Here is a 12,104-nt window from a genome sequence, read left to right as displayed (position 1 = left end):
GAACAAGTTATCAAAATTACTACTAAAATTGCTATGGCTATTCCAACTCCTGTCACTGGAGCTCTCTTCTTTCCACCAGCCGCTGCCATCTCCCCTCAGCTGCAGGCTCAGATTCTAGCAGGTAACAATGTTAATTAGGTTAAAATTCTGCTGTGTTCAGAGAGTCAAGATAAACATGTCGTAGACTGTGGAGATATATTCGTACTTCTGAAAGATAATGACCAGAGACTGTCAAATTGTTTAACTATGCCTGAGTTTAATTTTGCTTTTGGTGTGTATAGAGATGTCATCTGCAAAACTTATCCGAATCGTAGGGCCGAACTGGACATCTATCTTGTCATCATTTCAGACTTTGCAATGACCTACGGCAGTACCCTCTTTCATGAATATCATAAGTATTTCTCGGCGAAGTCTGCCATGTATATTCAATGGTTTAATCAAAGACTGAACTGGTCTGTAGTAGATTTGGCTCTGATAAGCAGATATTTTACCGGCCATCGCGCCTTGTATTGCTCCCTATGCGTTTCCTTTACGCACACTCCCTTTTTATGCCCAAGATTCTCTCAATCCTCTTCTTCTTCCGACTGCTTACCAAAAGAAGATGGCGAAGAAAAGGTTACCCCTATGATCCATACTCCCATGTGTTATAATTTTAATGAAAGTGTGTGCAGGTTCTCTAATTGTAAGTTTATTCATGCTTCCAGTTATTGGGGAGATGGGCATCCCAAGTCCGTGTGTCCTTGAAGAATACGTGTAGCAAGAAAAAAAAAATAAAGCCTTCTATGCCTGTCAATGTTGTTCCTGAACTCGACAGAGCATTAAAGAAGCATCCTAATCGATGTTTTGTTAATTATTTTATATCTGGACTTGTTAAATGTTTTTTGGCTGGCTTAACTCTCCTTTCCAAAAAATCTCAGGTCTGTAATATTCTTCAGTCAGCTCTTAAAGAACCCAAAGTAGTCGACAGTCTACTGGCTAAAGAGGTTGAGAAAGGATATATGATCAGACTCTTTGATAGCTCTCCTTTTCCTGTTTTTCAAATAAACCCGATAGGTGTAGCTACAAGGAAATATTCGGGAAAAAAAAGCTTAATAATAGACCTGTCAGCTCCTCACAACAACAAGCATATTCCTAGCATTAATAGGTTGATTCCATTGCCTATTTTTTTTCTGTTTTATGCTTTAGTAAATAATGCCATTAAGCTTATTAAAACAGCTGGGAAGGGCGCTTGGCTGGGAAAAGTTGATATCGTTGATGCATTTAAAGTCATGCCGCTTCACCCGTTTCAGTGGCACCTTTTCGATGTTCAGTGGCGTGGAAAAATGTCTTCCTCTGTTAGACTTACGTTTGGATGTCGTAGCAGTCCTCATATATTCGTCACCTTATCGGAGGCATTTTATTGGATTCTCTTAAATAACTGTAATCTGCCTTTCGTGCTTTATTTGTTGGATGATTTCTTGGTTGTAGATTATCCAAATTCACAACCTGAGCGATGTATTAACTCATTGAAGGAAACATTCGATAAGCTAGGTATTCCCCTTTCAAAAGAAAAAACTCTCGGGCCATTAAATACTATCGAGTTCCTCGGAATTAATCTAGATAGCAACCTCATGCAGGCCAGTGTTGGGTATGTTACTCATATCTGAACAACAAAAAAAGCTTAAGAAACATTAAACAATACACTAACTGTAAACTAGTAAAATCTGTACAGGTTTATGTAAAAATAACACGCTAACTAATGTAGGTAAGTATAAATTGCATAAATTATCTTCTCTGCTGAATAAAGCCGTGTCAGATCGTGCTGTTCTTCTGAAGTAAATTCCTCATAGCAGGACTTTTTTCATTTTTGTATCTAGATGAGGGTGTTTGCGTGCAGGTGACTGCATATAATGAGCTCAGATACGGGAAAGACTGTACATCGCTTTAGTTTCATACGGATTACATAATCAGAGAATATTTGTTTTCGATTTGAATTCGTTCAGTTTAAAAGTAGACGCTTCAAGCTTTCAGATACGGGAAAGAATGTGCCTCACTTTAGTTTCATATGGATTACGTAATAAGAGAATATTCGTTTTCGATTTGAATTCATTCATTTAAAAGTAGACACTTCAAGCTCAGATACGGGAAATACTGTGCTGCACTTTAGTTTCATATGGATTACATAATCAGAGAATATTAGATTTTAATTAGTTCATTTAAAAGTAGACACAAGCTTTCTATAGACATATTTCTCATGTCTCTGTGTCAAATATTCACTGAGTTTGTGACGTGTAGAAAGTTGCTCACGGAGAACTAGACAGCAGAAAGTGCACCCTGTTTGTTTTGTTTATTTTGCAAAAGCACAATGTTTTGTTGTTATTGTCAGTGTACACAAATAAAAGTAGGCCCTTTTTAGATTCGATTGATTTTAGTCTTATCTGTATCTGAGTATTTAAGGTTTCTCTGTGAATCAGGAAAAACTGAAAGTGAACTTGCTGCTGCGCAGAGGGTTAAAGACGCTGCATTCAATTTCATCTTTAGATGGTAAATTTAGATTTCAAATTCAATATTGATTTTAGAACTGCTGAAATGATTTACTGTATGTAACGCAAGTACTTTATAAGTAACTGTAATTACCTAAAAATGAGCAGTAATCCCTTACTTTACTTTTTCAGAAGATAAGTAATTTAATTACACCCAACACTGATGCAGGCTTCTTTGACACTTGAGAAATTAATCGTATTAGGGAAGAGATGAAAGGTGGTTTGGAATGTGAATCTATAACTAAAAAATAACTGCTCTCACTATTAGGACATTTAAATTTCGCGATGCGAATTATTCCACAAGGTCGTTCTTTAATTTCTATGCTTATTGATATGTCCAAAACAATCGATAGATTGCTTGATCCTATCAAGTTAGAATGCAGTTTTGGTTCCTCCTATTTGAAGGCTGGAACAGGATTTCTTTTTTTCTACAATGACATAGAAACTTCTGTTGCAATAATTTTTTTCACTGATGGCACTCCTTTAATTGGATTCGGGGGATTTTTCAATAATCAGTGGTTTGCTAGCACTTGGCCAAAAGATTTGTTAGATCTTCCTTCTAATACACTATCTACAGGACTTCGAGAATTATATCCAGTGGTTGTAGCCTGCATTCTTTGGGGTAACCTATGGTCCAGGAAACAAATTCTCGTTTAATGAAGCAACGGTTCACATTATTTATAAGGGGTGCTTTTCAGTTCCTTTTATTAATAGATTTTTGAGGCATCTTATGTGGACATGTATTAATAGCAATTTCACGCTTCGTGCTGTGCATATACCTGGCCTTGACAACAAAATAGCTGACTGCCTATCTCATTCTAAATTTTAGGAGTTCAAAATACTGTGCCCAGATGCTTCTCCTTCGAGCCTGCCTTGCCCAGCATTGGCAATGACAGATCTCGACTAAACACCACCCTGCAGTCTTATCTTGTTGGGCCATCCCTCTATTCGTCTGCTACTCAACGGCATTAAAAAAGAAGCGCCAAAAGGCAATGACAAGCGCCTTCCACTAGGGCTGGACAATATATTGAACGATATGATCATACGGCATTAAAAAAGAAGTGCCAAAAGGCAATGACAAGCGCCTTCCACTAGGGCTGGACAATATATTGAACGATATGATCATGCGCATCTCTTCAGTAAAGCCAGTTCTGATTAGTGGTAAATCCCCATCACCTGCTTTCAAATGGAGTGGCAGTTAATACACAGAGCCGTAGTTCACTGACAAGCTACGCTATATCGAGTTCATTATCGAAGGCGATTCATCTTCAATAATGAACTTGATATAGCGTAGCTTGTCAGTGAACTTCGGCTCTGTGCTTGGCTGCATGCCACTTCTAACTCCCTCCTCCATCCCCAACTCCTCCTAGCTGGGATTTATTTATTTAAATCTGAAAACCCTAATAAGTTGACTGAACTAAATTGATTGAGTAAACTCGTTGCCTCAATTTAATTGAGTAATGGAGTCTCCCAAAACTTACATATTTAAGTTTATTTAACTTGGCAGTTTTGTAGACTATACTTAAATCGCTCAGTTCACCAAACTTGGTGCTTATTTAATGTACTTAAACGATTATGTTCACTTAACTTGGTATAAATTTCAAGTGTACTTATATAATTAAGTTAACTCAACATGGAAATGTAACTAATTGTTGATGTTCTTATTTTTGCCTGCACACTTTGTGCACACAAAACTGAAGTAAAACAATGAACAGCATATTTAATCTTTGACTTTTTATTGACAAAATGAAATATTAATGAAAATACAGTAAACCCTATACTGTAATGGAAATGGGTCACAGCCACACTGTAAATGTGGTAACAAAATTAACTAGTGTAGTACATCAATAATACAACTCTATGCACATATATACCTTACTCCAGTATCGCAATTATGTTAGTGTAAACCTAATTAGATTTGACCGTTTAAGCTTTGTGCAAACATAGCAAACTAAAATAAAACATACTTTGGTGTCTTTCACCAAAGTTTCACAGTATTACAGTACAAACTGTAGTGGAAATATTACTGGTACAGAACCACACTGTAAAGGTGGTAACAGTAAAAATGTTCAACATTTACTAGTGCACTTACATCACTTGTACAACTCTGTGCACTTAATTACACTTTTTAAGTCTCACAATTGTTAATGTACTGAACATGTAGGCTTAACATACAGTCTTACTAAAGTTCACCATTTAAGCTTTGTGCAAACACGGCAAACTAAAATAATACATACTGAAACTATACTTTAATGGAAATATTACCGGGTCACAACCACACTACAGAGGTGTAACAATGGTAACAATATCCCAAATTAAATACTCCACATCAGTTGTAGAACTCTGTGCATTTAACTATTTAAACATACTTTTTATTTTTCATAAATGGATAATGGAGTAAATCAATGGTGGAAAAAAGCCAATACAAAGGGTGGCGTTAAAGTATCACAGTGACGTTTCTTAAGCAAAAAAACTGGTTTGCTAGAGACTGAACTCTAGGCTTGAGAGCATTCTATCCCCTTCGCATTAGTACACGCTGGATGAAATCAAATGTGTTGGCGAGTGATTTTGGGTAATTCAGGTCTAGTGCATAAATCAAACCGAACAGAAGAAAGATTGCCTGTGGGAGGTCCGGCATTTTGTCCATCACCACTTGGCCTTCAGAAATTATTCAAATGCAAGGAGTTTGGGGGCTGAAGATCAGTGTACTCGAATAAGATCCCCACTGGCACATCAAGGATAGTGTTGCAATGATCAGACACCTAGTGAAAAAAACATACATATTAATATAAATATAGTATTGTGATCACTAACTCTAATCCAACATTATATTGACATGTATACATTTGAATTTATGTAAATGTAGATGCTTCCCGCAAAGAATTTGTTATACACTTTAAAATATGCATTATAAATTATGTTTATTATTTTGAAGACTTAAAAAAAAAAGTTGGCTACATATGTAAATTAAAGGAATACTTCACCAAAAAATATAAGTGTACTCACACTTAGGCCTTTTAACATGAGTTTGTTAAAGGCCTTCTGAATTGACTCAGTAGGTTTTGGTAAGAAAAATATTCATATTTAAAACTTTTTAAAGTAAGCTTCCAGTGGACCATATTCAACTTACAGAAAAAGCGCAAGTGATGTGACGTATGATGTACCTTAGAGGTACAATATGCAATCATGTTCATGGATGAGCTAATGATTTATTAACGTAGTTGAGGCTGAAAGCTGTCGAATAGAAATGAGGCCGCTGAACGAACATGCTTGAGAACTGCTCGAAAGCAGCTTCAAAATCTCATCCCCCATTCACTCCCATTATAAAGCTTGGAAGAGCTAGGATAAATTTTATTGTAAGTCTGATTGGATGGCTTGAGGGTCAGTAAAACATGGGGTAATCATTTTTTGGGTGAACTATCCCTTTTTAAAAACAGATGTACTCACTAAACATGACTTGAAGAAAGAAGAGGTCTTCATTTCCCAGCATGATAGTCAGTCCTTGAAGAACAAGGGTTCAGACCTCAGTTGGCTGGTCTGACTTTAGAGGAAAACATGAAATTCTATTAATGCCAATCTATTTTAAACATTGTTATGATAATTAAATTAAGATTATCTATCATACATAACAGATTACTTTAAATAGTAAACAGATTAAATAAAATAAATTACATGTTGACAAAATGAAATACTTTTAAAAAGGGTAGTTAAAAGGGATAATAGAAAATTTGGTTATCATTTACTCACCCTAAAGTTGTTCCAAACCTGTATAAATTTCTTTGCTCAGCTGAACACAAAGGAAGATATTTTTAACAATGTTTATAGCAAAGCAGTTTTGGGGCACCACTGACATGTACAAACTAAAAAGAAATACTAAGGAAGTCAATGGTGCCCCAAAATTGTTCGGTTACAAACATTCCTTTAAAACATCTTCCTTTGTGTTCAGCAGAACAAAGAAATTTATAGAGGTTTGGAACAACTTGCGGGTGAGTAAATGGTGACAGAATTTCCATTTTTGGGTGAACTATACAGTACCTTTAAGTTATGTTAAATAAGACAAATAATTACTGACCTCTATTTTCTGTAAAAACTTAAAGTGCTGACCAGGAGTCCCCCTTCTGGTTTTAAAAAGATCCATGAACCGTGAACTGTGTATGTCCAGGTTTTCATAGAATTCCTGCTGTAGATTTTTGTCTGTAATTCTGGTGAACTCCATGCAAACCTGGGGGAGATAAGGCTAGGTCACATAATCTTTTACACAGAAATGCTTTACAGGCTAAGAAATGATTAGGAAATAATGAAGAGGCTAAGAAATACTGCTGTTTTATCATGTTAAAGGAATATGTTAGACCACTAAAAAAAAAAAATTTACTCATGCTCAAATTGTTGTAAAACCACATGATTTTATTTCTTTATATATATATATATATATATATATATATATATATATATATATATATATATATATATATATATATATATTATATATATATATATATTTTTTTTTTTTTTCCCCTCAGAGTCAAAAATGCAATACTTACATTTCCACATCTCCTTATCTCATGTCACCTGTAACAGAAAAAGTTGAAAAAAAAAGTTAAATCACTTTGTAGCTAATTACGTTACTGGTGACCAGTGTGAAGATGGCCTGTAATTTCATCTATGAAACATCACTAGCCTAATTCGTCTCAGCTATAGTAGCAAGGTTAACCTACAATTCATACTTTACAAATACGCTTTACAAGTCAAAATATGAAAAAAATCGACTTCTCAATCATACCTTGAGAACATTATCCTGAAAATATTGTTAATTTATAAGGACACTGATAAAGTTTGCCCGGGAAAAACTAACCCACATGGTCTAACTGCCATGCTTTTTCTCTCAAAAGAAAACCATTAACGTTAGGCCACTTCATCAAATACTACCTCACTGGTAAAATAAGAAATAAGTTGTCCTTTCAATAATCATACCATCACCAAATCTAAGAAAATATCGTTAATTAATGGCAAGGTTGGCAAAGTAAGTGTGTGTGTGTGTGTGTGTGTGTGTGCGTGCGTTACGTTACTTGATGGCTACGCTGACAAAGTTTGTCCGGGAAATATTGTGGCTGCCTTTACTTTTATTATCGAAACGTACCACAAGGATTTAAATTAACATATTTCACTAGTAGATATCAAAGAAAATAACTTTATATCTACATTATTTTACTTACCGAACATAGTACACGAAGAAAAACTTCCGTCTTGAAATCAATGTGGTATCAGCAACCGAACAGACGAGGCCAACAGGACCAATTTTGTAATCCACCAATCAGTGCTTTTGTTCTCTTGTTGCTAGGCAGAATTCCTTGCATGGCCAATCACATTAAAGGAAGAACAGAGTGATGTTGAGTTTTTCCAAAGGATTAATCATGATTTTGAGTTCACAAGACTTGAAATCTTAAGTTTATGCATTTTGAAGGAAAATAAGTTAAATTAACTCATATTTTTGAGTGACAGGGCCAAAATGCAAAATTTTAAGTAATGTTTAGTCAACATTACTTGATTGTTTAAGTAAAGACAACATTAGGGTTTACAGTGTGAGGTGTTTGAGTACATGGCAATCATCATCCATGTATCTGGATGTTTACTACAACTCATGTTAAATTGTGAATTGTTTCATGGATGCTTGTTTTCTGGATCTGTTCTGTTACCCCAGGGGGGTTTGATTTGCTGCTCTCCCCGCTATGTCCAGGCATGGCTGCATGGACGGGTGCGTGGCATTTGCCCAGAACAGAACCATACCGCAGACATTAACTGTATGATTTTATTGTAATAAATATTCTTTGACGAAAGTGGTCCTGACTGAATAGTATAAATAATAACAAAATAACACTGTCAGTGCAGCTTGGTGATAGAATCTTGCTCTTGACCTTCAAACTGCCATTTTATGCAGCTACCTAATTTTTTTTTTTCACACTGCAGCCAAGCAAAACAAAGCTCTTAAAATGTAATGATTTTTGCCCGGAAAGTGGAGCGTAATGCATCCCCCCAGTTATAATGGTTGCTATTCCCCTGGCGTTTAGCGTAGAGTAAGTTTCCAACACATTGTATCATGTGTAAGCTATGATTTATGGGATATCTAAGCACTTCTTCAGCACTACAGATTTTCTGAACCAGAATGGAGTCAGTGGGCAGTTTTTCCTTCATACAGTAAATCTGTACTTGACCACACAGCACAAAACTGTGACTAGTACTGCGCCATTGAACTATTGATTTAAATACAGCATGTGAGGCTGTAATTGGTGTGTGAGATCAAGCTGTCTCTTCAGGATGAGTGAGTGATGCAAAAGATAGATAATAATTACTTTTCTCTAGGAGCACGGGAGTCTTTTAGCGTGTGTGTCCCCGCTCACGGCAGGGTGAATGTAATGGCTTCTGTCATAAATCTATATCCACAGAACTGGGCTCAGTTTAACATTGCCATATCTGCAAGAGTACACACTTTTTCTTGTTTCTCTCGTCGGTGCACAATTGAAGTTTTCCACCCTATTTGTAATCTCATACATCAATATCCAAATGAAAAGAAATTGAGGACTTAACATATTCACTGTACTACTTGTTGTCTTGGGAAATGGCTGCATTCTTCCGTAGCTTGTTCTCCTTTAAGAAGAAACTAAAGCTAGAGGGTCAAAAGCAGCACAATGAGATGCAGAGAGTTTATTTTTGAGTTTATAGAGAAGGGCCTCTCCGGACAGAAGTTTTTGATCAATTAAAACATTCCTTTCGTATTTAAATCAATGTTTTTCAAATTTCTTCCTCACTGAGCCCAGGGCAACTAATTTCTGGAAGGTCAAAAGGCATCAAAGCAGTTGTTTATTGAGGCTAGGCACTCTTAAAGCTCCCAATATTCCTATGCAAATGAGCATGCATAAATTTGAATTCATGACAAGCAGTGTTTCTTGTTTTGACATTGGCTTGTAAGATATAATTTGCAAAGTTTACTTAAGGGAAACAACAACATTACAACCAGCAGAATGTGCATGGATGTGATGTTTACTGTTTAGCTCAACTAAAGCCATGGTTTATGAAATTCTCCCGGAAGACTCTGTATTAACAGGAACTCTATCAGAAAGTGATCTTCGTTGGACCCAGCGAACGGTTCCTCCACGTAGATCCTCCAGCCCATCATCCTAAAGTCTGCCTCACTGCACTCTATTTCCAAATCCAATTTCTCGATGGGAGACATGCTAATCACACGCCTCTAAAATGGGTTTCCTGAAGCAATTTAAGGGTGAAATTCAACCTTTTCAGTTATAAATATTCAGACACTGTTATGTTTATGTGGCCTTAGAGCAACTTGTGCTTTATTTCTAACACATCGTGTGTGGCTTTAAGGGAGCAGAACATTGTAAGACCAAACACTGCGTGTGTGTCATGGGTCAAGCAGCAGATTGGCTGCGAACAGAACAAGGCTTTGTACAGAACGGAGAGCCACAGTTATCTGCTCAGTCCAGACGAGAGGACAGAGCAAGACCAACAGGATTGCGTGCAGAAACATTTTGCTTGTTCAAACTTGAGGCCGAAATCTGTGGCTGGGATCTCTTGGATGTCAGCAGTGCTGGTTTAGTAGGTCACTCAGGTGCCTCTTTAGACTGGAAGTGTTTGGAAGGATGGGAGGAGGTGTGTGGAACAGCCTGACTTACTTAGTGTTATACTGTACCTCTGCTTTCACACTACTGAACATGTAAAATCAAGATCTCTGGTACATCCAGATGTAATTTATTTTAAATTTATATGTTAAAAAAAAACTTGTATGAATTTTTTTGACTATGAAACAAAGCATATTTTGACAAATGTCTGTTTTTTGGTTTGTTTTTTGTCTATATAATAATGAAAGTCAGTGGTCATTGAACATTCATTGGTTACCAACATTCTACAAAAAATCTTTGTGTTCTGCAGAAGAAAGAAAGTCATACATACAAGTAGGGCTGCACAATTAAACAAATTTCTAATCACGATTACAGTTATGGATGCCACAATTACGTAACCATTCAAAGCGGCAATTAATCGTTCCAAGTCCACTTATGTTATTCTGCGTGCTTAAGATGCGTTTTTTTTTTCTTTCTACATGTTGTCTTAAGGGTTTTCCCCATTATTTTAATTTTAGTTTAAGTATAACATTAATATACCGTTCATATTTTTACTTTTTTTTTTTAATTTAAAGAAGAAACCAATCCAATGTAAAGTTGACATTTGAGGCTTAATACTATAGAGAAGCACTAACAGTTTTTCAGTTAGAGTGTTTTCAGCTTGTTTTTTTTTCATATCATCACATGGCATGCAGTTGCATCAAACAGTGGTATGAACATCATTAAATGTAAATTGTGATAATCGTAATTAATCATCACAATTATAATTTCAAGGGATTAATCAACAATTTTGTCATAATTGTGCAGCCTTACATACAACCAGTCATAATTTGGAATGAGGGTAAGCAAATGATGACAGAATTTAAATTTTTGGGTGAACTATCGCTTTAAAATAACACAGCATTCTGTGTGAACTGTTGCTGTAAACACTAAATGAGTTTATGTCCATGCTGTGAATTTTATTAATAATAATAATAAAAAAAAGTTAAATGTGACCTTTTTTTGTTGTTTAGAAACAAAACACTTACAAATTCCATTTTCTGAGTCGATTACTGTATTTAGTCACATTGCTTTTTTTGGTGTGCATGTACAAATGTACTTATTGGATGTGTTTCCATTGTTTCCTACTGAATGAAATATTCATCCACCTGAGGTGAGTATAAATTATTTTATGACCAAACTCTGGCAGACAGGGCAGAAGAGGTGGTAGCAGGGCTGTAACCTGCTTTAAAGGGATAGTTCACCCAAAAATGAAAATTCTGTCGTTAATTACTCATCCTCATGTGATTCCAAACCCGTAAGACCTGCTTTCATCTTCAGAACACAAATTATGATCTGTTGATTGACTGACTGGAAGAAAGTACATAAACTGAAGTCCTTATTTTTGTTTTCTTTTGCGCACAAAAAGTATTCTTGTAGCTTCATAAAATTACAGTTGAAGCACTGTCATATGTCACATGGACTGTTTTAAAGGGGTCATCGGATGCCCATTTTCCACAAGTTAATATGATTCTGTAGGGTCTTAAGGAAAAGTCTATAACAGTGATTCTCAAACCTGTTCTGGAGTACCCCCAGCCCTGCATATTTTGTATGTCTCCCTCATCTATCACACCTGATTCATCTCATCAGCTCATTAGTGGGGACTGCAAGACCTGAAGTGGGTGTGTCAGATATAGGGAGACATACAAAATGTGCTGTGCTGGGGGTACTTTATGGAGAGGTTTGAGAACCACTGGTCTATAGCATACTTTGGTAAATTTTCTCAATGGTAGTTTAAAACAGCAGCTTTTTAACCTGTCAAAAACAGCTCTATGGTGCATTTCCCCTTAAATTTTAATAAGCTCCGCTCACCCAGCCCCTCTCTTCCGTGGGGTGACACACACTTCTCTGAAAGACAGTATACTTTAGCCGCATTCATCGTGAAACTTGCTAACTAGCATGTTATTAGGAA

At 36.1% G+C, this 12,104-nt stretch overlaps 1 protein-coding gene and 1 long non-coding RNA gene across 8 annotated transcripts in view; one reads left to right on the top strand and one right to left on the bottom strand.

Moving 5' to 3' along the window:
* Positions 1 to 12,104, top strand: part of brsk2b (BR serine/threonine kinase 2b) — a 136,607-nt gene that overhangs the window by 77,434 nt on the left and 47,069 nt on the right. The window lies entirely within an intron of this gene.
* On the bottom strand, positions 5,982 to 8,098 carry LOC109093538. The gene is made up of 4 exons (XR_006155219.1): positions 7,736 to 8,098; positions 7,064 to 7,091; positions 6,595 to 6,744; positions 5,982 to 6,063 (listed from the first exon to the last, which is right to left on the bottom strand). It is a non-coding gene; the product is annotated as an uncharacterized LOC109093538 (long non-coding RNA).

The sequence above is a fragment of the Cyprinus carpio genome, chromosome B7 (genome assembly GCF_018340385.1).
Source record: "Cyprinus carpio isolate SPL01 chromosome B7, ASM1834038v1, whole genome shotgun sequence".
Taxonomy (NCBI): Eukaryota; Metazoa; Chordata; class Actinopteri; order Cypriniformes; family Cyprinidae; genus Cyprinus; species Cyprinus carpio.
Note: the sequence above shows the minus strand (reverse complement) of the source record. Positions and strands in the feature narration are given on the sequence as shown.